This window comes from Aphelocoma coerulescens (assembly GCF_041296385.1).
Source record: "Aphelocoma coerulescens isolate FSJ_1873_10779 chromosome Z unlocalized genomic scaffold, UR_Acoe_1.0 ChrZ, whole genome shotgun sequence".
Lineage (NCBI taxonomy): Eukaryota > Metazoa > Chordata > Aves > Passeriformes > Corvidae > Aphelocoma > Aphelocoma coerulescens.
Window position 1 is genome coordinate 67,572,301 of NW_027184085.1, and position 26,777 is coordinate 67,599,077.

Here is a 26,777-nt window from a genome sequence, read left to right on the forward strand (position 1 = left end):
CTAGTCTGAAACATATCCACAGCCTGTTCCATGCTAAAATTATCAACCGTAGAAGTTGTGTCATGACAGACAGGAAAAAGCCCCACCGAACCCCAGCCTAACACAAGATCAATTCCTGACCATATTGCTCTTTTTTTTTTTTTTTTTTTTCTTTTTTTTGGTTAGAATTACTGCTGCATTCACAGAATATCTTATCTGGGAAGGAGTAACCTCTAGGTAACCAGCTGGTCAGATGCTCCTGACAGCATAGAGAACAACCATCGTTGACATTGCGCATCTTTAATTGTAGGGGTGATGCTGGTTAAGACAAAAGATCTGTTCTTATCTACAGCACTGGCCAGGAGGGTTTAAGTCCATTTCTGAAGCCTCTGAAATGATCTTGCTGAGACTGAGTCTTTGCTTGAATTTCTCACTCATGTCCCCTCAGCCCAAGCCTTCAGGCTGAGCTTTGTGTGGTGCCAAAGGGGAGCACCTTGAAGTACTCCTTCATCTGGGACTCAGTGTGGCTCTGCCATTTCCAGTGACTCTCTGATCTCATTCCCCAAGCCCTGAAGGGAAAAATGATGTCCCCTGCAGGTTTGTGGGTGGGCCAAATTACTGCAACAGGAAAAAAACAACAGGAGACACTCATGCAGATGTTGCAAGGTCATGCATGGAAAAAAGACAAGACCGGTGTGCAGAAACTCAAATTGTTGCTTGCTTGCTAGCATTGCTTAATTCAAGTACATCCATTGAATTGTCTTTATCTGTAAGAGCATACTTTGTGGAGAGGTATGGCCCACCTGTGTGAGAGATATATATTTATATATATGTATATATTTATACACTGTCATGGTGATAAATTTTAATGAGAGCTTCATCATGACCAGCTGGTGTTGTTTGAAACAAATTACATTAATAATGCATCTGAATTTTCAGTATAAGACCAAATAATAAGAGTTGTAAAGCTGCAACATAATGTGGAGTCAACAGTTTAGTGGGCTGACACTCCCACCTTAGGCAAGTCTCTGAATCTGCCTCCTTCTGTAGGATGAGGTTTAAACCTCCCTCCTCCGCAGGGATGTCACAGGGGTGCAGTCTCCTGGCACCGGGGAGAAATGCTGGGATATCTGACAGCGAGGTCTGTATTAACACTTCAGGTAGCACGTCTATTTTGGAGCCAGCAGGCTGACAGCTCCCTGCTATGTGATACTTCTGTTCTCTGTCTCCCTGCTTTGGTGTGCTCTGGGTCCTGCTTGTGCTGCCCTGTGCTGTGTGGGAGAGGTGGTGGAGCTGACAGTACTCCTGCTCCTGCTGGCCTGCAGTGGTGGAGGGGAAAAATGGGGTGTGTTTTCAATGTGCTGCCTCAATCAGGGTCCAAGAGGTCCAGTGAGGCACTTGGACAGAGATCTGCATCATGCTGGCAGTGTTGTTTCTGTGGTGGAAAGGCTCCATTCCTGGTGATGTGGAGCACAGGGACCTTGATGTGGGACTGGAATGCAATGGCACCTCTGTGCTGCACACTTCTGACCCGGTGTTGGAGCAAACCTCCACCAGGATGGAAGGATTTCACCACTCTTCTTGTTAAATATTCCCAGCACATGTGTTAAAGGTGTGCTAGAATGTTTTCCTTGCTTCTCTTTGACTTCTGACTGAAGGTCAGCATGAACTTTTTGGTATTCCCTTTCTCTTTCTGGTTCTGAGGGTAGGCAGCTCTCCTTGCAAGCCCAGCTTTCTGCCTGGCTGCCCAGATCCCATCAGGAGGACATGATTAAAGGCAAATGTGTGTCTCAGTGTGTGCACAGACACAGAGATGCCCATGCAGGGAGCTCTTGGTAAATACTTTTCTAAGTGTAGTTTCTCCATACATATTCTATTCTCTATAACTTGTCTCTTTTACTCAGTCACTCTTGTCTGTCTTGACACTTAACTCTGTGAGTGTTTTCTTTACCTTCTAAATCGTGATTAATTGAAGGACTTCTCAGTTTTCCACAATACTTCCTTCTTTTTTTTTTTTCTTTTTTTTTCCTGAGGTTAATATGCAATTAATAAGGAATGTGTGCATATAAATTAAAAAAATGTCTGCTGTCTGTTTTTCTTGCAATAAATCTGATCATTCCTTATACTGCTGTTCAGTATATCTCCCCTAAGGTATGCTGAATTTGATCAAATCTCTACATCACTGGAATGTTGAGTGTTACTCATTTGTGTGCTAATTACTCTTAATCTGGGTCCTTTTAAAAAGGTCGTCAATTAGACTTTATTGAATTGTCAGCCTTCATAGCAGTGAAGGGAATCTGGTAGCTGGTGTAATGATGTCACAGATGGCTAAATACCCTGTAGTCTGAAGGGAAAAATGAATTAAATATAAGTTCAAGTTACACGATGTGGTGCGAAAATGTGGGAGCCAGGCTTTTTGCAGAGGAAACCACTGTTCACAGCTGATTGAAGCTGACTCTAAAGACCTCTTTTATGGCACCCTCTGGAAAGAGCTATGAATAAATGACCCTTTCTCATCTTATTCCCAAGGTTCACCTTGAAATAGGTCTCTTCGATGTGGAGCAGGTCTTCTTCCTTTTTTGAGAACATCTCAAGGCCACCTTGCTGCTGTTTGTTTTCCTTTGCTGGAGGTTGGGCCAAGAAGATGAAAACTTGTAGCACGAATTACTCAATACCCACCAGTTTTAAACTTTAACCTCACCTCAGCCAGGTATTTTTGCAGGTGTGTTGAGGACCTGGAGTAAATGGATTCATATTTTATAAGCCAGCCTTTTCATGGATTTGCCGTGCGTAACTCCTGGCAGTGTGTCTCAAGAAAGAGTAGGCAAGCAATTTTGTGTTTTCACAGATTTTTTTTTTGGTAAGCAATTTGGTCTGAGGAAACTTTTGAATGAAGAACATTGCAATCAGAAGATAAATGGCAATCAATACTTGTTTCAACATAATGTATGCCCGAAATTGTACTTACCTATGCATGAGCACAATAATGGTCAAAATTCTGACATAAATAAAGATCTTTTAGGTTTCTGATAGTGAGTTTCTTGTGTTATTTGACCTCATTTATTATTGGATATGTAATTTCCACTGCACATTTAGCTCACATGCTTATTATTCTTACCTAGTTAAGTAACAGAAATTCATGCCCCTTTTATTTGTGATATTACACATTTGGAGAGTGTTGAGAAAAGCCATAGAAAGGAGATGTACTCATTATCCTGATCAGAAAACAGGGCAAAATGACCAGTCAATTATGTGTGTACCTTACAGATCTCATTAATGGGTGTAATTTAGTTAGTCCTGAGGTAAAGATTTTTCAGGTCTTTTTGACTGCATGGGAAGAGAGGGCAAATCTAACTTTAAAAAGTTACCTTTTCAAAAGTGTGCTTAAACCTTTGAGAAGTGAGAAATTTGAATGAAGGGGAGAGATGGTTACTGTGCTTTTTTTTTTTGTTGTTTTTTCTCCTCATTCAAATAAAGTCTGTCTGGCATTGAAGAAAAAGAGCCAGAAGCTATCTTCAGAAGGGATAGAAAGCTTCCAAGCAAGGAAACTGAGCTAGCAGAGAACAGCAGACAGCCCTTGTAAAAACTTTCTCTGGCTCTCTTACCCAGGAAGAAGGAGCAACAGTGGTGTTGGTAACCTGTTCAGATGAAACTTCAGGGTTCTCTCCTGTGCTGTGGATCATAACCTCCTTGGAGCATCCAGTATGACATTCCTGCCACAGGAGTCCCTGATCTCTGCTGAGTTCACTAATCGACACCCATATGCAAATACCCAGTGGAGATTTTTTATTAACAATTGTATGGGATACTGGAGGCTGGTGTGTGGGGATGGCTGGAATATCTTTGTGTGGGAAGCACTGGGGAGTCCTGACTCCTTTTTCATGTTGATTACTGTGAGATACGGAATTTCCTGTTTTCTTTTAATTTCGGGATGGATTCTGATTCCTTTCACTTTACTCCTGAGCTGAATAGAACCTTGTTCCACAAGTAGTCCCATTGGTTCAAAGGGATCATTCATCGGTGGGAAGGTACCATGCAACATGACTAAAAACCTCATAATCTGGTCCTTAAATCAAATTTGCTAGTTGAACTTTATGTGTGTGTTTGTGTGCATGTCTGTTTTTCAGATTTTTTTTACGAGGGACTGTAGTTCACCCTTTTAGTCTTCTCTGCAACCTTTCATTTCCAGTGCTACTGCTGGGTCACAAAGCTTCATAAAGTTCTTCGTTGTTGTTTGTTTCATACACTGAATTAGAAATTAATTCTCTCTCAGCTTCTCTTGCATGTGCTTCTAAAATTATATTCTCCATTTAATGTATTCCATGGTATGTGTGTCTCATCAAATGTGACAGATTGGGGTGATTCTGTCAATAATTCATATTTGATATAGAATAGAACAAAGTTAAGAGGGAACTGCAAAGCAATATAATCCCTATCCCTTTTAAACAGATGAAATTGGACTAAAATTGATGTCTTTGACCAGGACAATTAACATTCAAAAGCCAAACCTACCAGCACAGGGAATGATAGCTGCTTGTTTGGAAGCAATGTGGGGAAGCCAGGATAGAGGATAGCAACTGACATCTTCAAAAGAAGTCCTATGGGCCTCACTTTTCAGAGGTGAGGAAGCAACCACATATCTTGTCAAATTCCACTGGAGTCCCAAGTGCTCAATACCTCTGAATTTCAGGCAGTTAAGTAGGGCATGCAAACTGGGATGCTGCAAGCTAACAACCATTGAGGCTGATCCACTTGAAGGTGCTGCTAAAGCAGCTGCTGAGAAACTAAAGGCCGAAAAGAAAAACACTAAAATCGTTTTATGCATGCCAAAGACCCTGCAAGTATCTTTGGCTCTGGCTTTGACAGGGTCCAAGATGCTTTGATTAGTACAGAGATATAGCAGTCAAGGAGGGATTTTTTAAAGCAGCTCTAAATGGTTGGAAGATGTGAGGACAAGAGTCTGTTTCTGCTCTGTCTGGGAGAGGAAGTCTCCCTGCTTTATGCCAAGAGTTTGCTCCATGAACACTGATGGAAAGCAGGGGCTCCTGCTGGGTGGTTCAGGCTTTCAGTGAAGCAGCTGTTCTTCAGAGAGGGGACAGCTGAAATTTCACATGGGTGTTGTGCATGCAGTTTGACCTCCAGCGCTTCACCAGGCATCTTTTTTCCTGCTACAAATGGTCTTTCTTCTATGGTCATCTGTTAGAGATCTTCTCTTACTGGTTTGGTCCATGACTGAGATATGGAAGGGACCCTTGGATGTTACTGAGAATCATAAATTTTGTAATCCCCTGGAGACCTGGAAAAATACAATTTTGCTGCACTAGAAGCAGTAGCAAAAGTCCCTTCGAAATCCCATGTGGCCAGTGTCTGCCCATGAGGAACTGTCTGATCCTGCAAGATTCTCCCTAATCTCCTGTGGGATCCTTCTGCTGTGTCTGCAATGTTCTGCATTTCATGTTTCCCATCCTCTGCAGTTGAATAACACACTCTGAAAATGCTCTGTAATTTCCTGCAGAATTGACTGTTGAGGAAGTCACACTATCACAAAAAGCACCTTGAGATTTTCAAAACTGTGAAGTTCTGGGCTCATGGACTTTTCCCAGCTCCCTGTTTTCCTCAGCCAGGCTTAGAACAGTTGTCCCTCCTCTCCAATGGAGGCACCCTCCCCTGGATCAGGACTGCTTTGCTGAGGCCTCTCAGGGCTGATTTATGTGCTGACAAAAGCAACCACGTGTAAGGAAGCAGTCTGTCTCCCAAGCCTTTCTGTGGGCTGAAGATTCCTGCTGCACAGATGCTGCTCAAGAAGACGTTGTGTAATTCAACTGCAGGAGTCTCAGAGGGCTGGGAAAGCAAAAATCTGTCTGGGATAACCGAGTGTGGTGTTGTGTGGCCACAGAGATGAAGCTCTAAGCTTTCATGCCTTTGAGTCTTGTTGATAAGATAGGGCAGTACAGGGGAAAGCACAGTGTGAAGAATAGGGTGGCTGCCTCCTCCTTCAATTAGGATAGGTCTAACCCAAAATGAAGCACTCATCACCTGTTACGGTGAGATAAATTGACCCTGCTCTTCATGCAATATTCCCCTTGCTTAACGTGTTGCAGAGGTGATGAGGCCACATGCTGCAGCGAGGCTGGTGTTGATTGAAAGTTTTTCTCCTTAAGCGTGCAGAATTCACAAAGGGAGGATGAAAACAAAGCGTGGTGGTAACCAGTGCTCGGGGAGTCCCAGACTGTCAGGGTCTCTTGCTCTTTTGGAAAAATCTGAAACATCCACCAACCCCCTCAAATGCAGCCTCAAAGACCCCAGTCTATTTTAGATGACACACACTGGACTCAGAACTGCAACTCGGTGCTCAGTCTGTGTTACCCTCATGGTGGATTTGCTTAACAACTCACAGTTAATTGGGCCTGATTCTTCTTTCTTTTGTGGTTTTAGGTCAGCAGTTATTTGTACAAACTTTATAGGATTATCCTCATAAAAAACTCTATTTGTTCTTGTTTCAATGAGGGTAAACTGTGTATCTGCAGTAAAGCAAGCACTGGGTTTTGGTTCTTGTTGAAGTTGAGTCTGATGGAAGCAACTACTTGCTGTTATTCACTTGCTTTCACTTAGGACAAAAAATTAGAATGAAATTGTGGGGAGAAGAGAATTATGCTTTGACTGTAGTGAGGAAAACAAACACTTCATTTTGAGTGACCTGGAATGGGGGGAAAAAAAGGAAAAAGGAAAATTCTGGGTAAGGATTCTAGTCACCAGGTAACAGAAATGCCTGAGAACAGGCATTTACAGGCTTTTATGAAAGCATTTTCTTTGTGTTCCAGAGTAGAAGAATAATGATTTGAAACACAGGAAGTTGCCATGGAACAAAATCATCACCCACTGATGAGCTTTATTGTCTCATAATGTGTCAGCCTACAAAGAGTCACAGCAAATGGTCAAGATACTCTCTGTGGTGATGGGCCAAGACCATGGCACTGTCTTGTGACTTACTCAAAAGGTGCAATAATAAACATCTCTTCTGCCTGTCATTTTCTATTTCACTGTGTTTACCCCAAAAAGAGGATAACTTTTCAGAAAAGAGTGAAAAGTTGCAAACAAGAACAAAAAATATTTTCCCAGGGTAGAATATTCTGTTATATAACACACCAGAAGGATTACTGTGTGCTGGAAGGGAAAAACACACTTGAAGAGCAAGATGAAAACAAAACTCTAAAGAAGTGAGTTTTGAATGTATCCTTAATGCAAACTGAGAAAACTGAAGTTAGAGAATGTAGATGATACACCAGGCATGGCACTCTGCTTGCAGTTTTAAATGCCATGTGCTGTAGGTGCTTTTTTGCTCCCCCAGTCCACATGAGAAACTCAATTCCTCTCCGCCCCCTGACCATGAATATTAACCTGCAGCCTATGGTCAAAACACATTGTTCTGGTTTCCATTTTCACAGTTTTACTTCTTCTGTGGTTTCAGAACCACTAAACAGGCTATTTTCCTTTGCAATCTGGAAATCCAAAAAATCTCAGCCTAATCTTTCTGCTTCTGATGCCTTCCAAGTTTTGATGAGGTTGTTTTATCTCTCGCTGCTATTAAAGAGCAGGTCAATGCTGCTCCACTTATTCTGCAGATTTTTACCACTCTGTGGATGTCAGGAATATTCTTTTTATCTTCTCTTTTGAATCCCCTGTTAATCATATCATGATGCACCTTTTCAAATCTATAGTTTTATTGAATGGTGTTTTTAATCTTCGCAGAACTCCTAACTAGTCACGTCCATAAAGAAATGAAAAAAAAAAAACCCTGGCATTCACATCACCGGATGTGGTTGGTTTTTTGGGCTCTGCAAAGATTAAAAACACAGTAAGACTTGAGAGCATCCTAGAGGGAATATAGAGGTTGCTATTAATATGTTCTTCTTTTGAACAGAACTGATCTGAGGGTTTGGAAATAGAGGAAAAGTGACTGTTTAAAGCAATAGACAAGATTGAGGTTTCAGATACATATATTGTGGTGAGAAGGAACTGGGAAAATTAAGAGGGCCAATGCTGAAGCTGCTTTTGGGTTCATCCTCATTTCCATACGCTCGGATGGGCCACTCCCTGTGGTAGGATTGCAGTGGAATGATTGGGGGGGTGGTGTCAGTGGTGGGATGACTCCTCATGTGGTCATGGAGAGTGCTCTGTAGGAGCCAGGTAGATCACCGAGGAGGTTTTACAGGCTTATTCATGGCCCGGACAGCTCTTTGTGCCACTCTTCTGGAGTGGCAGCTCCACCCTTCTGTTGCCAATGCTGATGTTGGCTGCTCTCAGGGGACAGCTGCTGATGGGAAAGGACTGCAGCCCTCACCTTCTTTGGTGCAACCACTTGGCCACACAATCTGGGACATTCATATCAGTAATAACCTTCTTTTTTTCCTCATACCTCCTTTCCCTGGTCTTTATCAGCTGTGGGTGTCTCCCAGAAAATGTGGTGGGACGTGCACCAGCCCACTCCCTCTGCAGGAGATGTCAGTGCAGAGTTCCAGAGGCTCCACAGAAAAGCGGGAAAAGGGGGAGGAGGGGCAGAGAAGATACCAGGCAGGAATGGACCCGGTGGCAAGCACAGAGGAAAAGAGGAAGGGAGCAGGACAGGAAGGGGATAAGCTCTTTAGAGAAAGAAAGGGCGGGATGGAAGCACGGCAAGGACAAAGAGCATTCCTGTCGGGAATCCTGGGGTCTCTCTTCAGGTCTAGGCACAGATTTGTCATGCAGCCTTTGGAAAGTCATGTCACGTTCCTGCCTGCAATGTGTCCTCAGGAGCCTGGAATGTGAGCTTAGCTGCTTATTATTGGACTCCTTATTTACAAAGCTAGGAGGGCCTGTTTTGATCTTTTATTCCAACTCTCTTTGCAGTGTATGTGGTTGAACTTGCTAAAATTAATTCCTGCTTAACCTGTATCGTGTCTTCTAAGGAAAAAACTCCAGAATTTAAGGGGGAAATTCAGTGCAAATCTTTAAATCTCACTTTGGTGTGTTTGCCTAGCAGTTAATTGTCCTGCTTTTTCATTTTCTTTTTTTTTTTTCTTTTTTTCCTGCTCTAAATCGTTTTACCTTCAACTTCAGTAGATGTTAAACCTCGATGCCTCTTTGTCTCCAGACTGAAACCTCCCTCGATTACCAAATTTTTTACCTCATAGCTGGTTGTAATCTCTAATTAATTCATCCTCTCTTCACGCGCTTCTCCACGGAGAAAGACTTGATTTATTTAAGTCACCAGGGCGCATTTCCTGGTGCTTTAATTGTCCTCGCAGCTCTTCTCTGGTTCGCCTCCCGTTTGCCACCAGCTCCCTGGATCGCGGGGTGCTGGAGGAGGAGCCGCTTCCAGCGGGAGGGGATCGGGAGCAGCGCACCTCACAAAGAGCACAAAGCCCTGCTTGTGGGCAGGAAATCCTTTGTGACCGGCTCCCGTCCTCCTCCTTCGCCAGGCAGGCGTGACCGCGGCTGCAGGCAGCGGGAATTGCCTCTCCTTCCCATCCTTTGGAGTGTGTGCCCGCATCACCTCGGCGCCCCGGGCAGGTCGGACAGGCTGCGAGCATCCTCGGGATGCTCCTTTGTCCCAGATGGGTTCAGGAAGCGCTTTGCCGTCCTGAGGATGGGAGCTGGCTCTTCACAGCAGCGCTGGCTGCCTTTGTTTGGTCCTGTGTGTTCAAACATTACTCTGCAGCTGTTTCCCACACACTTTTTTTTTTTTTTTTTTTTTTTAATCTGTCATTTTCCTACATCTGCTGTTGTTGGAAAAAGAAATATTGCAAAGATTTGTTAGATTCCCTCTGTTTCGTTTTGGGGTTTGGCTCTTTTTCTTTTTTTCTTTTCCCCCTAAATATTTTTCTGAAGTCTGAAATGAGACACACACACACACACACACACAAAATAAAGGATTAGTAGATATTAAATAGCACAAATTACAAGAAGTCTGGAACCAAACCCTGGAATCAGAAAAATACCAGACTCCATGGGAGCTGAGGCTGGACCTGACTCCAAATCCACATGCTGTGGCTTACTCTCAATTATATGATGGTCCAAGCCAGAAGTCTCATTCAGGGCAGAACGGAACACCAGCTGAATTGGGATCTGGGTCTGAACTGTTCAGTGCAGACCCATTGACAACTGGCAGTGACAAAACGCACTTATAAGGGTACAAATTAAGTGGGTGAAACATATTACCAATGAAAAACCAATACAAAGCTGCAGAAGGGAAATACAACTCCACTCTAATTGTCAGGGCTGATCTGGAGTTGTTGACTGGCAGGAGTGATTTTACTTATGCACCTCAGATACTTCAAACACCCTGGACCTTACCCTCCTCTTGCAGTTTTTACATCCCTGTGACTCTGCCGTTTCAGCAACTATTTCTAATTTACACAACTTTAAGAGAGCAGGTCTTCTGACATTACCAGTGTCTGATCCATGTCTAATAAAACAGACTTGGAAAAAAAAGAAATTGTTTTACGTACAGAGGTATACGTAAAAATACACCTCACAGTCCAAGTAAACATGAAAACGCTGCCAAATATGCCTATGTGAATCTCAATATTTTCAACATTTAATTAAAAAAGAGAAGTGTTCACACTCCTTATTAGGAAGGGAGGGAAAGGTTAGATTATTTTAACGTTTTCAGAACAATCAATGATATAGAAGTATCTGTTCCAAAACAAAAATATTAACATCTGTGATCCATTTAGAAGAAATGTAATTGATTTTTAGTTTAATTGCTGTTCCAGATCAGAACAATAAGCTTTTTTTTTTAAAATTTTATTTTACCTCTGCTAGATATCAAAAATTTGGTTTAAATGATGGGGGTTTTTTTAAAGAAAAAAGCCCAAAATATTAAAAAAATAATGTCTGTTATTCAATTAATGGGCAAATAATGTAAAAAAGTAGGCATTAAAAATAAATTTTTAAAAAATTCATTGCAAATAACAGGTTTTGCTGCTTTTCTATTCACAACTGACTTGTGAGCTGATCAATGTTTCTGAGAACATATTTCACCCTCAAGTTTGCCAGTAAGCTTGGTGAGAAAAAATTTCTAGGACTTTTCTCTCTGTGTATCTGTTGTAAGTCTTTGCATTTGGTCTGTTCAGGCGGGTCTGTCTTTTTTTTATTCCACAATTTGAATCTGGATCCTTCCTGCCATAAGAAACTTAAGTTGTGTCGCAAAGTTAATTCAGTCAGTTACTTCAGCGATGGGATGCAATTTCCAAAGCCTCTATGCTGTGAAATTCTGACAATTTTGCCAGTTAAAACCCTTTGTATGTGCCTTTTCACAGCATTTCATGACACACTTGCAATGGCAGATGCTCTGATTTAATTATTAGCTCATACTACAGATACTTCTATTTTCTTACTTGATAGTTTTTAAGACTGATTGTCTGAGGAATCTTGGGATTTTTTTACAAATTAATTCCTTGTAATATCTAGTATTTTTCTAGCAATTTGCTTTTGAAGGTGTTTAAACACCTGCCTATACTCCTGATGGATTTCCAGATTTCACATTCATATGCTGAGGCAGAAATAACATCCAAAGTAAAAATAAAAATTAAAAAAAATTTTTTTTTCTAAACTTGAAGTTGTAGGCTATTCAGGATCAAATTTTGAATAAGCAACAAGCTGCAGCTTTCCCCATGCTAATTCATGATACTACTTTCTTTTTGGACATCTTTGCTAGCCTCCTCATTGCTATCAAACACAGGAAACAAATTAATTGCCCTTTCAGACATAGACATACCTGGGAGTGGACAAGGTTCCAATTAGCTAAGTGGTTTTTCCTGCCTGATTATTTGATGCATAAGTTTTAGTGATCTCTTGTTTTTAGGTTCACCAAGCTATCACTTTGGACAGCTTCCTTGCAAACTCAGTAGCATGAAGTCGAACACAGTCATGCTGACAATTCATCTATTTATACTTTTTTTTTTCCTGTTGAAACCCCTTGAATTTAATGTTTCAGTCGGTAACCAGAAAGATGACAACCAATGACTGACTAATAAGACTAGTTTACTGCCCATGTCAAACACCCACAAAATTAAGAGAAAACAGGGTGTGTTAATTTTTGCATGAGGCAGATTTTTGTGCTAAGAGAAAACTTCCCTGCGTTCAGGTGTTTGTATGGATGACAAAGACCGCAGTTAACACTGATAAAATGACATAAAGGACTCAGTCATGGCACGGTGTTGCTGTTTAGTACCTGTCCATCGCATAGGGGGGTGTGTGAGCCCGGAGCAGCAACCAGAATTTCTCTGTGCCTCTGGTGTGCGAGGTGTTGGAAGCTCTGGCTTTGCACAGAAGCTGGGCCCTGTAGGGTACCTGACACCTCATCCTCTTCAGTCCACGTATTCTTTGTGCATCCTCTGCTGTTCATTAGACAATACTGCAAACAAAATACCCAATCAAATGAAAGTCTTTTAAGAGCATAAAATAATTACAGAAACGAGGGAGTATTTGCCAGTGGAGCAGCTGGAGAATTTGACCAGCCAAATGTGTCTGTTGCTGTCGGGGCTGCACAGGAATTTCTGTGGGAGAGTGGACTCTCAGACCACTGCAGCTGCACCTGAGATGCAAAGCAAGGTGATTCTGATGATTAGCTGAGCATCCCAGTTTTGTGGGAATGGGCAGGTTCATTACAGGGTAATTTACCATGAGTATGCTGGAGTCAATGGAGATGAAACAAATTACAGCAGTCAGAGGTCTGAAGTGACAGTCCTTGCACAGGACATTTTCTCTGGCTCTAGGTACTTTAATCATGCAGAGCCAATGTGACCAAAATTTCAGCTGTTGCTACAACTTGGGTAGCAGGTTCTAATGCTGCTTGTAGCATTACTTATGCCTGAGGACTTTGTTCAGGTGTGGAGCCCTTCAATGAATTACAGCTGTGTTGAGGTATCTGCATTCTCCATGTGCCTAAGGAAACCATCTTTCTGCATTGTAACACCACAATTGTCTGCCACTCAGAAAGTGATTCTTAGCACAAGCATAACGTTTTTATTCCTTGTTTAAATAACAAAGCAAATAATCGTATTTTCTTATGATGAAAGCATCTTAGCTCACTTAATTCTAGATATCTAAATCAGAGCTAATCATCTGGGTAGCTTTTTATAGGCAATGGAAAGGAATAAATCTTTCTAGGGCACAAGCCAGTGACCTACTTGAGATGTCTATCTGAGGATGAGATGTTCTGTGGGTTAAAAATGCCTGTGAAGGGAGGCCACACTATTGGCTCTGGTAGTGATGTCTTTAGCTTTATTTTCCAAACACCGAGACAATTTTCCCTCTTGTCAAAATCTCTGGGGAACGGGCTCACACTCTCCTCTTCCTTCCCAGCCTTTCTGATCGTAAAGATCTACAGCTGCTACAGCCTGATGCAGTTGTGAATCTGTAGCAGCCACATAAACCCACAATGGTGTGATCAGCACAGGCACAGAGCCATTCCGTGAGCCTGGAGACAGCTTTGGGCACTGCTGACACAGCCATTCCTTTGCTTTCCTTTCCATTGTCTCTGGCACTAACCGTCCACTTGCAACTTCTGACCCAGCAGGTTAGGTTTGCATCTCAAAACACCTCTGTGTGACTGCCCTCGATTAAGGCTGGAATGTCTTAAGACTGGGAAGCAATTTTTTTTTTTTTTTTCTTGGAGTCCAAAGTCTGAATTTTGCCTTTTTGGTGCAGAAGGCTGACAACAGCAGCCGCTAAGTTTCTGTTGTTACACTTCAGGGACATCCAGATGGCATGTTAACTTCTGCAGCTTCTGGAGGATCTGAGAGAAAGCTTCTGTGTTTGTCCAAATTTAAAAAAAAAAATTAAAAAATATAATACTTGTGAAAGTTTTAAAGTCCTTTACTCTCCTGACATGGTATGAAAGCATGGCACTTCAAAAAAGACATGCAAACCTGTGTATGCAGCAAGGCCAAGGGAGAGATATTATTAAATATTATTAAAGTTAGCGAATCTTATGAGTCTGGTTCGAGAGTTCCATCTTTCCTTGCTGGAGCCTGCTGGGCTGATTAGAACCCTTAATTTCAAGCATGGAATGCAGGAGATTATTTTGCATCTTCATCGAGGTCTTTGGTGGGCTTAAAGGTGAGCAGCTCACACGGGATGTGTGAAGAACTCCGTAACACAGTTTAGTTTTGCCATCTCCTGTTTGTTCCATCCTTTGAGGAAGCAGGAATGAGATTTCTTCCTGTAGCTGTGCAAAATTCTTGTCTTTTATCGCACTCTGTTACCTGGAGCTCTGTCCTGGACACTAAACCTTATGCCTTCTCCACTGACCACTTGAGTACCTTTAACTTTAAGGAATTTGACACTGCTTCAGTTTTGTGAAATTCTGCACCTTCATTTCATTCTCGTGATCACCACATTTTTCAGGGCCTGCAAATGCCTTGTAAACCACTTTTTTTTCCCTGCTGTGAACCAAGCCAGTTCCACCACCAAAGCAGACAAGTGGCCTGGACATTACTTCAGCCAGGAGCACATGAATGGTATTTCTATAGTTGTAGTTTCCTTCCTTCTTTTTCATGCTGGCACTCAGAAAATAAGAGCTCTGTCTCTAGTTCTCTGGTATGATTCACAAATAATGTATTTCTAACTTGCTTCCCACCTCCTTTGAATCTCGCTTCCTCTCCAGGCTCTTTCTTTCCTAGCTGATGTCTGAAAACATTTTCAAAGTTGCTGTTTGGACATCGGCTTATGAAACGTCTGTGCAGGAAGATCACTCTTCTTACGCTGAGGTCATCATTCCTGCAGTAACCTTGTGCTGCTTCCAATGCTTTGTTTTCCACCATCACTAACATTTGTCAGACTGTTTGGTGGGTCTGACTGACAAAGATCTGCCTTATCAGTAAATACTGGATTTTTTCTAGTTCTCAATCTTTCTGGGTGAGGCTTTATCATCATTGTATAGCTTGAAATCTTAGAGGTCTCAGATGTGCAAATACCTGAACTGGAATGATTCAGCTGTTATCATGTCTCATGCAGGAGCTCTGGAGCTCATCAGTATAAAAGTAGCAAGTGGCAGCCCCAGGTCTGAGGCTGAATGCATCTTACTGTCCTCTGAATGCCTTTACTTGTTGATCCACCAGGCTTTCCCCAAAGATTTGAAAATGGAGAACATTTTCTTTCAGAGTTCAGTGTTGGCATTATATTCTACAAATTTCACCAGCATCCTGTAAATAAGGGCAGAAACAGCAAATATGCAAACAGAACTGGTGTCTTCTGATTTTCATTTCAGTGACCATGATGGGTAAATGATCTGTCTAGAGAGGTTATCAGATGTAAAACGTCTACGAAAATGCACCCCCAAAAAAAATCTAGTTCAAATTTTTCTCTTCAGCTTCATCCTTTAGTTATTCTCTTCCTCTGGCTACAGTTCTGGTTTAGTGAAGGATATGAGGTCAGTGTGAGGCATTCAGTGGTGAAACTGCTGCTACTTTGACTACAGCAGGTGCAGGTGTGAGTCTGTTACCTGAATTGTTATTTGCCTGCAGAAGCTGCTGTGTCTCGTTGCCTCTAGAACAGCCTAGGGCTGCCTCTGCATCTTTGACTGTTCTCAGGGGCACTGCTTCTGCCTTCTGTTAAGCTCCACTCTCAGCTGTACCAAGAGTCACAATTTGCAGCCACATGACAGAACATAAGGATGGCAGAACACACCAAAGGCAAACATAATCCCTTATCCCTTTGACAGCTACCAGATTCCTGAGGAACGAGGCAGGACACAGTTTTTGTGCAGGTATTTTACCCTGTGTGTTCATCTGGCTTCTGACAAATACTAAACCTCTTAAGTTTATCTGTTTGGGTGCTAAGTGTAGGTTTGGACTTAATACAGCACTACAGACACTCTGCCAAAAAAAACCCAGGAAAAATGCCTACTAGTTTAAGACAGAATTCATGGTTTCTGGGGCATCTTAAAGTTCTTCTCTTGTGCGGGGATATTAAACCAGAAGTTTCCTCCAGACCTAGCATTTTTATTTGGGCTCAGGTGTGCATTTGGTATCTAAAGCACAGTTTGCAACTAATCTATGGCGGGCTAGTGGCAGAAGCAAACAAAAAAGCTGCAGCTGTAGACACTCTTCAATTCGGAAAATAAAAGCAAAAGTTTTAGTTGTGAGCTTTGCCAACTCAGTGTTTGCTGTTAGGTCATACCTACTTGGTCGCCTCCGAGATTTTGCAAAGGTTATTCTGTTTTTTTGTGCATTTGACTGGACTGGCCTCACTGGATTGAACTTCATGTGACTGGATCTGCTCATGGAAGATTAGGTGACAAATCCTGTTGGGTCAGTGTAAACCAGATTTGATACAACCATCACTGTGAAGGTATCTCTTGGTTGGCTGTAGTAGAGATGACCAGAGTGCGGCTTCCTCTGAGGGGATGTATGGCAAACCCAAGAAGATCCAATTATTTTTAGTTGTATTTCATCGCTAGAGAACAACTTCACTGATCCAACTCATGTATCTTTTGCTGTGCTCTCTCCCTACGCATGTATTTGAAACATTCACTCCTGTTTTTAATGAACCTGGAAAATGATATTGATTAAAGTGTAAAAACATCTAAAGAACTCATCCTCAGCTCAATAAAATATAAACATCTGTTGAGTTTAATTTCACAATGCGTCTCTGCCTCTTTTGATTGGTTCTGATTGTTTCAGGGTTTTTTTCCTCCTGCATTGGTCACTGACTAAATACATAGCTACCCCAAGTTTTTGATCTTGTTCAGTTTGCTGTGTGGAAGCTGAGATTTTCTGAAACCACCAAAGAGCCTCTTGTTCCCTTGTTCTTGTTTGTTTAAAACACCTCAGATTTGATACCAAAGTCCCTGAAGTGTCGATGCTCAAACCTGAATCTCTTCCCTGCCAGTTCGCAGCTCCTGCCTTTGCCTCTTTCCTTGGTAAACTTTTGCATGTCTTCTGAAGAAATTGTCCTTGGAAGCAAGTGAGAAGGCCAGCCTCTCTTCTCCTTGTCTAGTGGTGCTATAAAATATTTTTTTGTAGTCACTAAAGATGGTCCCACTCTCTTTGGCAGGTGCTGACCTACATCCCTGGGGGTCCTGTTTGTCTCTGCTTACAAGGGATACCTTTTGTAAACATGATTCTTCTGGGGTGGTTTTAGAGGCACCCACATGAACTCTGTTCACATGAGCTGCGACTCAGAACTGCTCTCAGAGTAGCCACTGATCAGGACAAAAATTAAACCATGGACCAAAAACTGTCTCTTCTCTCTTGATCTCTTATCTACTGCTCTGGGCCTATGGTGGTAACCTGCAGTCACTTTCAACTCCACCTGCAGGTGTCTTCTTACCTCATGAAATAAAGAAAAGAAAGGAAAGAAGCTACAGCTTTGACATTTTCCTTTTTTTTTTTTTCAGATAAAATACAGTTTACATATTTTATGAGATTAATGTCCCTTGTTTCTGATTACAAGAATCTGATCAGCATATTAATAAGTTAAAAATAAAAAACCCTCAAACTATGCAACAGCTGCTATTTTGCTGCTGAATATATTCAGGGTATGTAATTTTTTATGAGATATTTATTGTAATAGAGAGAGGGATTTGTCTGAGAGTGTGTCTATGCATGTGTATGTGACTTTGAGCTAGCATTAATAAACCAGTTATGTTTCTTCTTCATAACACATGAGGGCAGGAAAAGGAGGATGTCCAAAGCATCCTAAAAAAAGGTACAAAAGGCCCAGAGTTTTAAATGTGAGCTGTAGGTTGTGGTACTGTTTTGAACTGGTTCTTAGAGGTCTTGATCCTGGAGTGGAGGAAGGCTGTAGAAAATACTGGATTTCCTTTTGAAGCCAACAGGGCTCTGAAGCACTCAGCATCTCCCAAGCTCTTTGTGCAGCAGCAGATTCACCTTTAGAAGGTAACAGCTGTGCTGCAAACACGGTGAAGTGGTCAGTCCATGCATGAGCATGTTGGCAGCCACATTGTCAAGCTGAATGGATGGTGGGTGGTGCCTCCTTCATTCTCTTTTTCTCTACTGAAAAGAGTCAAGGAGAGTGAGCAAGCTGGAGAGTGGAAGACATGTGAATTGAATTCCTACATAGTCAAAACAGAAGTCTATTTCATCATGATTGAAAGTTAATTCACTGTGTTGCTGTAGAAACCCTGGCAAATGCATTAACCTGAATGCCCAACCATTGCATTCTTATAACAGCTTTTTTTTTAAACACTTGTTTACTTAAGAACATGTTTCCGCTGTGTTACCATGTGCTTTTTGTACTTCTGCACAAAGAAAAGTATTATTTCTTCCCAGGTAGGTTGTGCAAATAGCTCAACTTACTGCTGCCTGCAACTTCTTTAGCTCCTTAAGTGGCATATTCCCTGGATGTGCTCGCTGACTGTGCTGTGTGATATAATTACCCACTCCTGCACAACCAGGGCAAGCATTCTTTCCTCCAGCATTCAGGTCAGGGATCTGCAAGAACCCTCCTTTGCTGGGATTTCCAGGTTCCTTTGAGAAGGATGGTGAATTGTGGAGACTGGGGAGAAGCCAGGAAGTTCTGCTGTTTTGTTTTGGCAAGATATTCCTACCTCCACTTGTCTTTCTCCTCTCACCATCCATCCCCACCCGGGAGTGTTGATGCTGGTTTGGTGCCCAGAATACATGATCCCTCCACAGACTGTTAAGAGACAATCTGGAACAAGACTTTATGTCAGCTGTTGCTTAAAGGAATCAAAAACAAGAGTTGGATCTTGAATCCTGTGTTGTTCCTCACACAAATGGATTGTGACCCGGGTAGGCTTAGAAGGGTGTAAATTAGAGCAGGAGTAATCGCTGATGATAAACAAAACTAAGTATAGTCTTGGGAGGCTGCACCCTCCTTTCACTCTTCAGATTGTTCACAACCCTTGCAGGCGTTTGCCCATTGTTTTGTGCTGCCTGGAGGGTTGGATTTGTGTCACTGTCATCCAACTCATCCAACTCCTGAATTCATGGAAGGGCCGAGTCTGAGGGAATGGCCCAAGGCAGCACAGAGGTCTCACCCCGTGCTGACACCACTCGAATTCTCAGCACCTTCCTGCTGCCCTGTGTGGTTGCCCTGGACAGAGGAGGCATGATCAAATCACTTAACCTGAGATTCTCTGGATGGCAGCAGATGATGGAATTAGGAGGTAGACTGACAAGACTGGGGAGCATTTTAACTCTTTCTAGTGTCTGCCTGACGAATTGTCACTGAAATTAGAGCTTGATAATGTTGGCTATACTGGAGTTCCTTAATATATATATTTTTTTCCCCCATCATTGCGTGTGTGTCATGGAACGATGAGCAGTGTCTGTGGCCCCAAATGTGAAGGACATGCCATTTTTCTGTCTGACTTATTTAATTACTTCTGTGTCAGGGCTCCGGTGAGGGGCTTTACAGGATCCAAGCTCTGAACAGTGCAGTCATGATCTTCTGTCAGTCATGCTTCAGCTCCATTGTCAGAGGTTTTATGTAGGGCTGAGGAACCTAATCCCAATGGTCATTTCTTAATTGTTGTGCTTTGCCCATATGCTTGACAATTGTATTTACCAGTTCTCTGTTAGTTTGCTGTTTTCTGTCACCTTTCACCTTAGACGTGGTGAAAAACAAGCCAGTAATTTTGATAACCCGAGCTCTAATTGTAAAGCATGTGATTGGATTTCTGTAATAACCTCGATGTCAGGGCTGCTGGAAAAGTGCCAGAAGGTCTGTTCCTCCCTGGGTCAGTCAAGAATTGCTTTGTTGGGTTTTTTTTCCCCCCTACATTTTCTGGTCACCAGTTCAATACATAAGGGGAAAAGGCAGCATTAGGAGAAGGAAGATATTTCTGAAAGACACAAATTTCCACCTGAGTCTTGGGATTGTGTCCTGTGGTTTGAACAGCAGCAGGTTATGTATCACAACCTTTACCTCAGTCAGCCAAAGCCCATGTTGATCTGTAATGTAGTAAAACCATGTTAAGAATTTTTCTGATAAGCTGAAGAGGAGGGAAACATTTCTCCTTTAAAGAAAAAAACAAAAGAAAAAAAATTTCAATTTTACAATAAAATAAATTTCATATGCAGGCCTGAATGTGTTTTATCTGGTGCTGTGGCCAAATTTTTCCTGTTTCTCAGCTCTAGTGGATATCTCTGAATGAAAGCTGAAGTGAAGTTCATGTATCATGGATGTTGAGACCAACGAGTTGGGAATGACTGGAGGAAAAAAATTGGAAGTGGCAGAAAAATAAATAGTTTCATAATGTATTATGCTCCTGTCTTCCACAGAAAAGTTTGAATAGATACATGATCTTGTATAATCAAGAAATAATGCTGTCCTCTGCAGTCATGATGGTACATTGCTAAATATGTAACACAGACGGAAAGGAAATGCTGTACGGTTTCACAATGTTATCTCTGCTGATCATCTGCTCCCTGGAGACCTTATCAAAGGGCCATGGAACTTACTGGGGATTTCTTCTTTCAGATAATTTTAGTCCATATCTGTAGCTTCTCTACTTCTGTGTCCCTCTCATGTCTCCAGCAATCTGAGATGGGCACTGGGAAGAACTTCTACTTATGCTTTGCTTTTCTTGGCATCTGCAGAGCATCCTTAGAAATGAGACACTGTGCACTGGATCCAGCTGTATTTTCCTTACTGTTGGCTTGGACAGGGTCCCCAGTTTCCACACAAACACGCACAAATATGCACTTGGGTGTATCTGTCAATAAAGCTGCTCTGCTGGTAGGAGCAGTCTGAAACAGGTTCCCCCTTCCTGCAGTGTTTTCACAGCACTCATCTCCTCTCTCCCATCTGCCAAGGTCTTGCCCAGGAACACACCCAGATGCTTCATGGGGGGAACTCCATCTTCAGTAGTGTAGACATCCTCTTTTGAAAATAGAAGCTCATTTGCCAAGTTCTACAAATAAATGGCCATGATTTTTTTGTTGTTGTTGTTTTTGTTTGTTTTTTTTGGTTTGGTGTTTTTTTTTTTTTTTTTTATGGGGAAAAGATTATTATGACCGGTTTAAGGAGGAGAGCAATGGCTTTGGTTCATAGTTTATTTATTCTGTAAAGACACAACTGAGAGACCACACAGTGGGGAGACAATTGCCTGGGAACAATACATAGATGTGCCCTACAGCTGATGAACAACAGAGTCCCTTCATGTCAAAGAAAACGTGTGAATTCTTTTTGATCACGACTGAAGCCACTGTCGCTTGTATTTAATTAACAAAATGTAAAGACTCTCAAAGAAAAGATATGGAAGAAAGAATAGCCTTACCACTTAGGTATAAGACTGTGTACTTCAGGCTCTGTGAATGGTGATTAATTTCTTTGTGCCTCAGTTGCCTGACTGTAAAATGAGAATACATGTTTCCTCTATTTATTTGTCTGAGAACATCTAAGGAAGGAACTAATATGATTTCTAACCCCTGGGTGTGTTCAGTTCCTGGCACCACAGGGATCTGGCCTCAGCTGGGGCACTCAGGTGTCCTTAATACAAATGCTAATACCACATTAGCATGGATATACAAAATAAATTAATCTTTAAAAAAAAAAATTAAATATTTCCCCACATGTACTAGATCTCAAATGCATTCTTTATTTTGTATTCCAGTTAGTACATGATGCCATTTTAAATGTTTTTGTTTTTTTTTTTTTTGTGGGAAAAATGCTCTTAACACAAAGTCCTTGTAAGAAAGGACATTTGTGTTAAATACCATGGTGAATTAGGCTTTCATCATACAGAATGTCCCCAGAAACCCAGAAGGTTTCTGCATGTGCCAGACTGATGGGAATCAAGAGCTGTCCCAGATCACCCTGCGTGTTTGGAAACGGCAGAATTTCTTGTCAGGGTTATTTTTGCCAACAGATGTCCCACCCATGGCACCACATTTGCTGTTCCCAGCTGATGGCAGCTCTGTTACAGTGGTGAGTTCTTCCTGGTGGTTTCTGGATGACCTTGAATTCCAGCTGAAACCTGCACAGACAGTGGCACTTTCTCCCTCAGAACTAAAAACAGCAGCTCTATGAATTCCAAGCTGCCAGGCAAAACAATTGCGAGTAGACTACAAAAGACTTCCTTCACTTTTGATGATTTCCCAAGTCTGGAATTCTTACCTTTCTAGGTCCTGTTCACCAATGTCCTCATGCTGCCACTGGGACAGAGTTCCCCCCAGTTCTTCTCGTTTTCTCTTAATTTTTTTATTTTGCCAGATGCTTTTGCTATAGAGGTCAAGCTGTGGGATGTAGAATGACCAAGGCCACACATATCTGGGAACTTGAAGCCAGATTAGCCATGTCCTTGGCAAATTCCTGAGCTCTAGTTCAAGGCTTTCCTTTCTGATCCAGTCTGTGCTCTCTCAAACCATCACACTCAACTGTAGAGGAGGATCCATATGATTCAGTTATCCTGCATGGTTATTCCAATGTCCGTCTCCAATGAATAAAGAGTAAAAATTAAAATTTGTGCCCCTGCAGCCCATGGAGGGCACAGGGGAGCAGAGATCCACCTGAACCCCTTGGAGGAGCCCATGCTGGAGCAGGGGGATGCCTGAGAGAGGCTGTGACCCTGTGGAGAGAGGAGCCCATGCTGGAGCAGGTTTGCTGTCAGGATCTGTGACCCCGTGGCGGACCCACACTGGAGCAGGGGAAGGACTTCTCTCTCTGAGCAGAAGGGGAAACAGCCTGTGATGAACTGATCATAACCCCCATTGCCTGCCTCCCTGTGCCTCCTGGGGGAGCAGGTTGAGTTGGGCAGGAGGAAGGGGTGGGGGATGGTGTTTCTAAGAGTTTGTTTTACTTCTCATTATCCTGGTCTGATTTTGTCAGCAGCAAATTCAATTAACATCTCTATTTCAGTCTATTTTCCCCAGACAGAATTTGGTGAGTGATCTCTCCCAGCCCTCATCTCAACTCATGAACTCTTCATCACACTTTCTCTCCCCTCTCCAGCCACAGTGGAGTGAGAATGTGGCTACCAAACACTGGCCATACAAACCCAACACAACTGTAGGGAACCAAATTCTCAGACCTGTTGTAGCACCCTCAAGTAATACTTGTGGTCTCAAAGGGCTGGAGGCAGCACAACCTCTGCTCTCCAGTGAAGTTAGTGAAACTTCCTCCAAGCCTGGCCATTCTTGGAGTGCCTTTCCTCCCACCAAGCCGATTAGGATCATGTGGAAGTCGTTGTGGTTAATGGCACTTAACAATGAGTACAGGCAAGGCAATCGTTGCCCGGATGGAGTCGGGGAACCCCATGAAAAATTCAGCCAGGCTGTTAGCGGTGAGAAGTGGTGGTGGATGTTTGCCTTCTGCCTTATCTTGTCTTAAACAACCACATAACCTTGTGGGACTATTGATTCAGATGTGATCCTGCCCTAAAGGTGTGCCTAAACAGGTGATACCTGGCAAGATAAGGCTGGTGTGTACCACCTCTGCAGAGTTTTAATCATTTCTGCACGACCGTTTTAGCTCAGGACTATACTAATTTAAGTGTTTTAAATGGTCTCCAGATGTTGCGAAATCACTATTAAAAAAAAAAAAAACAACCAACCCAAAACATCTACAGATTTTAAGAAGGCCATAAAAGGGTAGAAGAGAAAGTCAGATGTTGGGCCTCTTATCAGTTGCATAAAATGTCTAAGTGCATGTGCATGCAAAGGAACATCATTCCTAAATACCTGAAACCTGCAGAAATGCTGTGCCCTGGGTGTGGTGGCAAGTTCCTCTGCCTCACTGCCTACTCTATTTACTGCTTCCATCTCTTAGAGGTTGCTGAATCATGATAATCAGCACTTTTGTGTGCATTGTAAATAAAATAAAAACAACTCAATAATGGAAAACCTTGAGCTAAGGGTGTTGTTTTTGGGACTGTGCTCATTTTCCACCAAATGCTCAAGTTGTGCATTAGAAACTATTCCCTCTGGCAACCCATAAAACAGAAACTTCTCAATTTTTTCCACCCCAGGAAACATTCTGTCAGCAATTCACTTGCAGTGTTCATCTATGAATATTGAGATGGGTTGGTTTTTTTTTTTTGTCTCCTTCCTAATATATTAGCACAAGGTGCTCTGGGTATCTACAGTATACTACAAACTGTGTGAATAATTACAGCTTTAACAGCAGTAAGCCCAATCAGGAAAACACAGAAGGCTGGAATGGAATTTTCAAACGACCACAAGGCCTGTGTCATTATGAATTTATTCTTCTTCTGTTCTACCACTGTCAGAAAACCCATTAGTTTTAGGGCTGTGACCCTGTGTATTTCAGTATTTCTGCGTGTTCTTCAAGTAGGAGGTGCTCCAGGTTCCAGTGAGGGTGCAGAGAAGTCCAGGAACACAACAGTTGTTACTGTGGTGCTGGAAATGCATCAGGACATATCAGCCAGGAGTGGACAGGAGAATTCAAGTTATCACTGAACCCTTAAAGAAGACTTGGCAGAGCATGAGCAGCTTGGAGAAGGCTTTGCACTCTCCAGGGTGAGTTTCAAGAAGTTCCTCGAAAAGGAACGATGTATTGGCTTTGTGGACTTCCACAGAGTGGAAGAATATTGCTGGGAGAGGACTTCAAATTTGTAAATTGGATCTAAAAATTCACAGCATCACTTCAGAAATTAACGTCCTTTTTTTTTGTACATAATGGAAGAGGGTTCTTTTTATTTGGTTTCTTATTTGTCGAGCATGTCAGAGTACATTCTGGTTTTTTAATTAATTTATTGTTTATTTATGTATTTATTTATTTGTTGTGTCCAAACTCTAGAAAGAAAGATTTTTAAATTAAAAATGAATACTGTTTTGCTCCTTCTTGAGCTAGGGCTTCAAGAAAACAACAAGTGTCATGAGATTCATGATAAAAAGGATAGCTTTGGCAAAATGTATAAACCAGGGTTGGGGGTCAAATTTTTTGCTTGACTGTTTGTGGGGTATTTTTTATTTTGATTTTTGTGGGTTTTTTAAATTTGGTTGGGGGTTTTTGTGGATTTGTGTTTGTTTTGTTGAGTTTTTTTTGTTTCTTTATAGAGTTTTTGGGGATTTTGTTTTGGTTTTGTTTTTTTTTTTTTGTTTTTTTTTTTGGGTTTTGTTTTGTTTTTTCATTCATTTGGTTTTGTCTTTTTGTGTCAACCCCAATAGTTTGCTTTGTTTCTAGTTTTTATTGACTTCCACTAAAATTATATTGGATAACTCTTTGGTACCTGGTCTGTTGTCCTTCTGATGTAAGGATGTGTTACTTTCAGGAGCCTTCTGTTGGAGCAGGCTGCTTTTTGCGACACAGACATGTCTGCTCTCACATCCTCTCCTCTTGCCCATTGTAACCCACCCAGGAAAAAATGCCCAACTCTGTTTTGGAAGCATTGGGTGCCATTGATTTAATCACAGATTAAGGACTCTGTTTTGTGTGGTGGGGAGTTCTGAAATCCTGCAGCCTGGTGAGAAAACGAGCTTCAGCTCCTAGAGCTGTTTTAGGTGACAGCAAAATTCTCAGAAACAGAAGAGAAGGGGAAGAAATCAATGAGCAGAAATTATTAGGAACAAGGATGTCATCCCAGGAAAAGGGTGCTTTATCCACCTGCATTCTTAACCATTATCCATCACTACTAGTTACTGCTCAGTACCTCCAAATAAAAGCAGTTTTTACTTGAGTTTTTTCTGCATCTGTTGGGTACAGAATATGTAGATACAGCTTTGAGTGCTTCCACATGCTTCAGGTGTGACAAAATACACACTTGCACTGGACACCATGACAGCAGCAGTCAGTCACCTGTGCAGAGAGCCTCTTTCTAAAGCATTGTCTCCTCCACCAGTTCTGCATGGGCAGGGCCCACAGGGTGTGCAGGTCTGCTCAGGTGGGTGGAAACAAGGCCTTGGAGAAGCTGTAGGAGTGGGCATGGAAGTGTTGAGGCGGTTTTGCCCTTGTCTCCCTGCAGGCCCCCTGTTTTGATACACACTCCATGCTCAAGGCTGTGCTGGCTCCTCAGGGTCAGGACTGGCTCCCTGCCACTGCACCTTGTGCCTTGCAACTGCACCCATTCCTGCTGCTCACAACACATGGAGGAGCCACAGGAGACCTGGGATTTAGGGTTGCCAAGCCTTTTTCATCCTGAATTCAGTTCTGTAGGACCGGTGCCCCTCCGGCGAACCCAGGAGACGGTTGCAACGTGGTAAATAAGAAGCAAAAGGGGCTTTGTGTCCAATGAGAGTCATCAATACATGGCAGGCTTGCAGTCCGGTCCATCACGTTTTTCTAGGATAAAATGACAAAGGATTTCACTTGTGATTAATTGATGGGGATTCCTGCACATGCTCCCGTGCATTTCCCTCCACATTCCTTTTCTTGGTAAGAAATCGTGTTTTAATGGTCTCACTTGGAAGGACTCCCAAAGCCGAAAAGCAACCAGTACAAAGTTATTTATCTAGGATAAAATGGAAAGAGTGAATGAATACTGTGCTGTTCTAACACCATGGTCAGTTTCTGCCTAAGGTGTTTTTGCCTCTTAATTTTTAAGCAAATAAAACAGAGAGCCAATAGAATATGGTCTTGGCTATAGACACTGTCTAAATCCAAGCAAGAATTTGCATATTTCCTGGTTAAGTTTTCTGTCTCTTCTGCCTTTTTTACTTCCCAGATGCCTCTACTGTCTATCATGGTGCAGATTTTGTCTGCAGCTTGTGTGAATAACTGCTCTAATAATACCTTGTGCAAGCATTTGCCATGACAAAAGTACCCTACAGTTATTTTTAAACGTCACCGTATGAAAAGACATCTAACTGCTAGCACTTGTGCTGCTGCAGTTTGCTGGTACAAAAATATGTGCACAGTTAATTGCT

The 26,777-nt window shown here is 42.2% G+C and overlaps 1 long non-coding RNA gene across 1 annotated transcript; it reads left to right on the forward strand.

The window, feature by feature from the left end:
• The first annotated feature begins 23,179 nt into the window (after window positions 1-23,179).
• On the forward strand, window positions 23,180-25,570 carry LOC138103829 (uncharacterized). The gene is made up of 3 exons (XR_011147879.1): window positions 23,180-23,236; window positions 24,247-24,431; window positions 25,187-25,570. It is a non-coding gene; the product is annotated as an uncharacterized lncRNA (long non-coding RNA).
• Window positions 25,571-26,777: the final 1,207 nt, after the last annotated feature.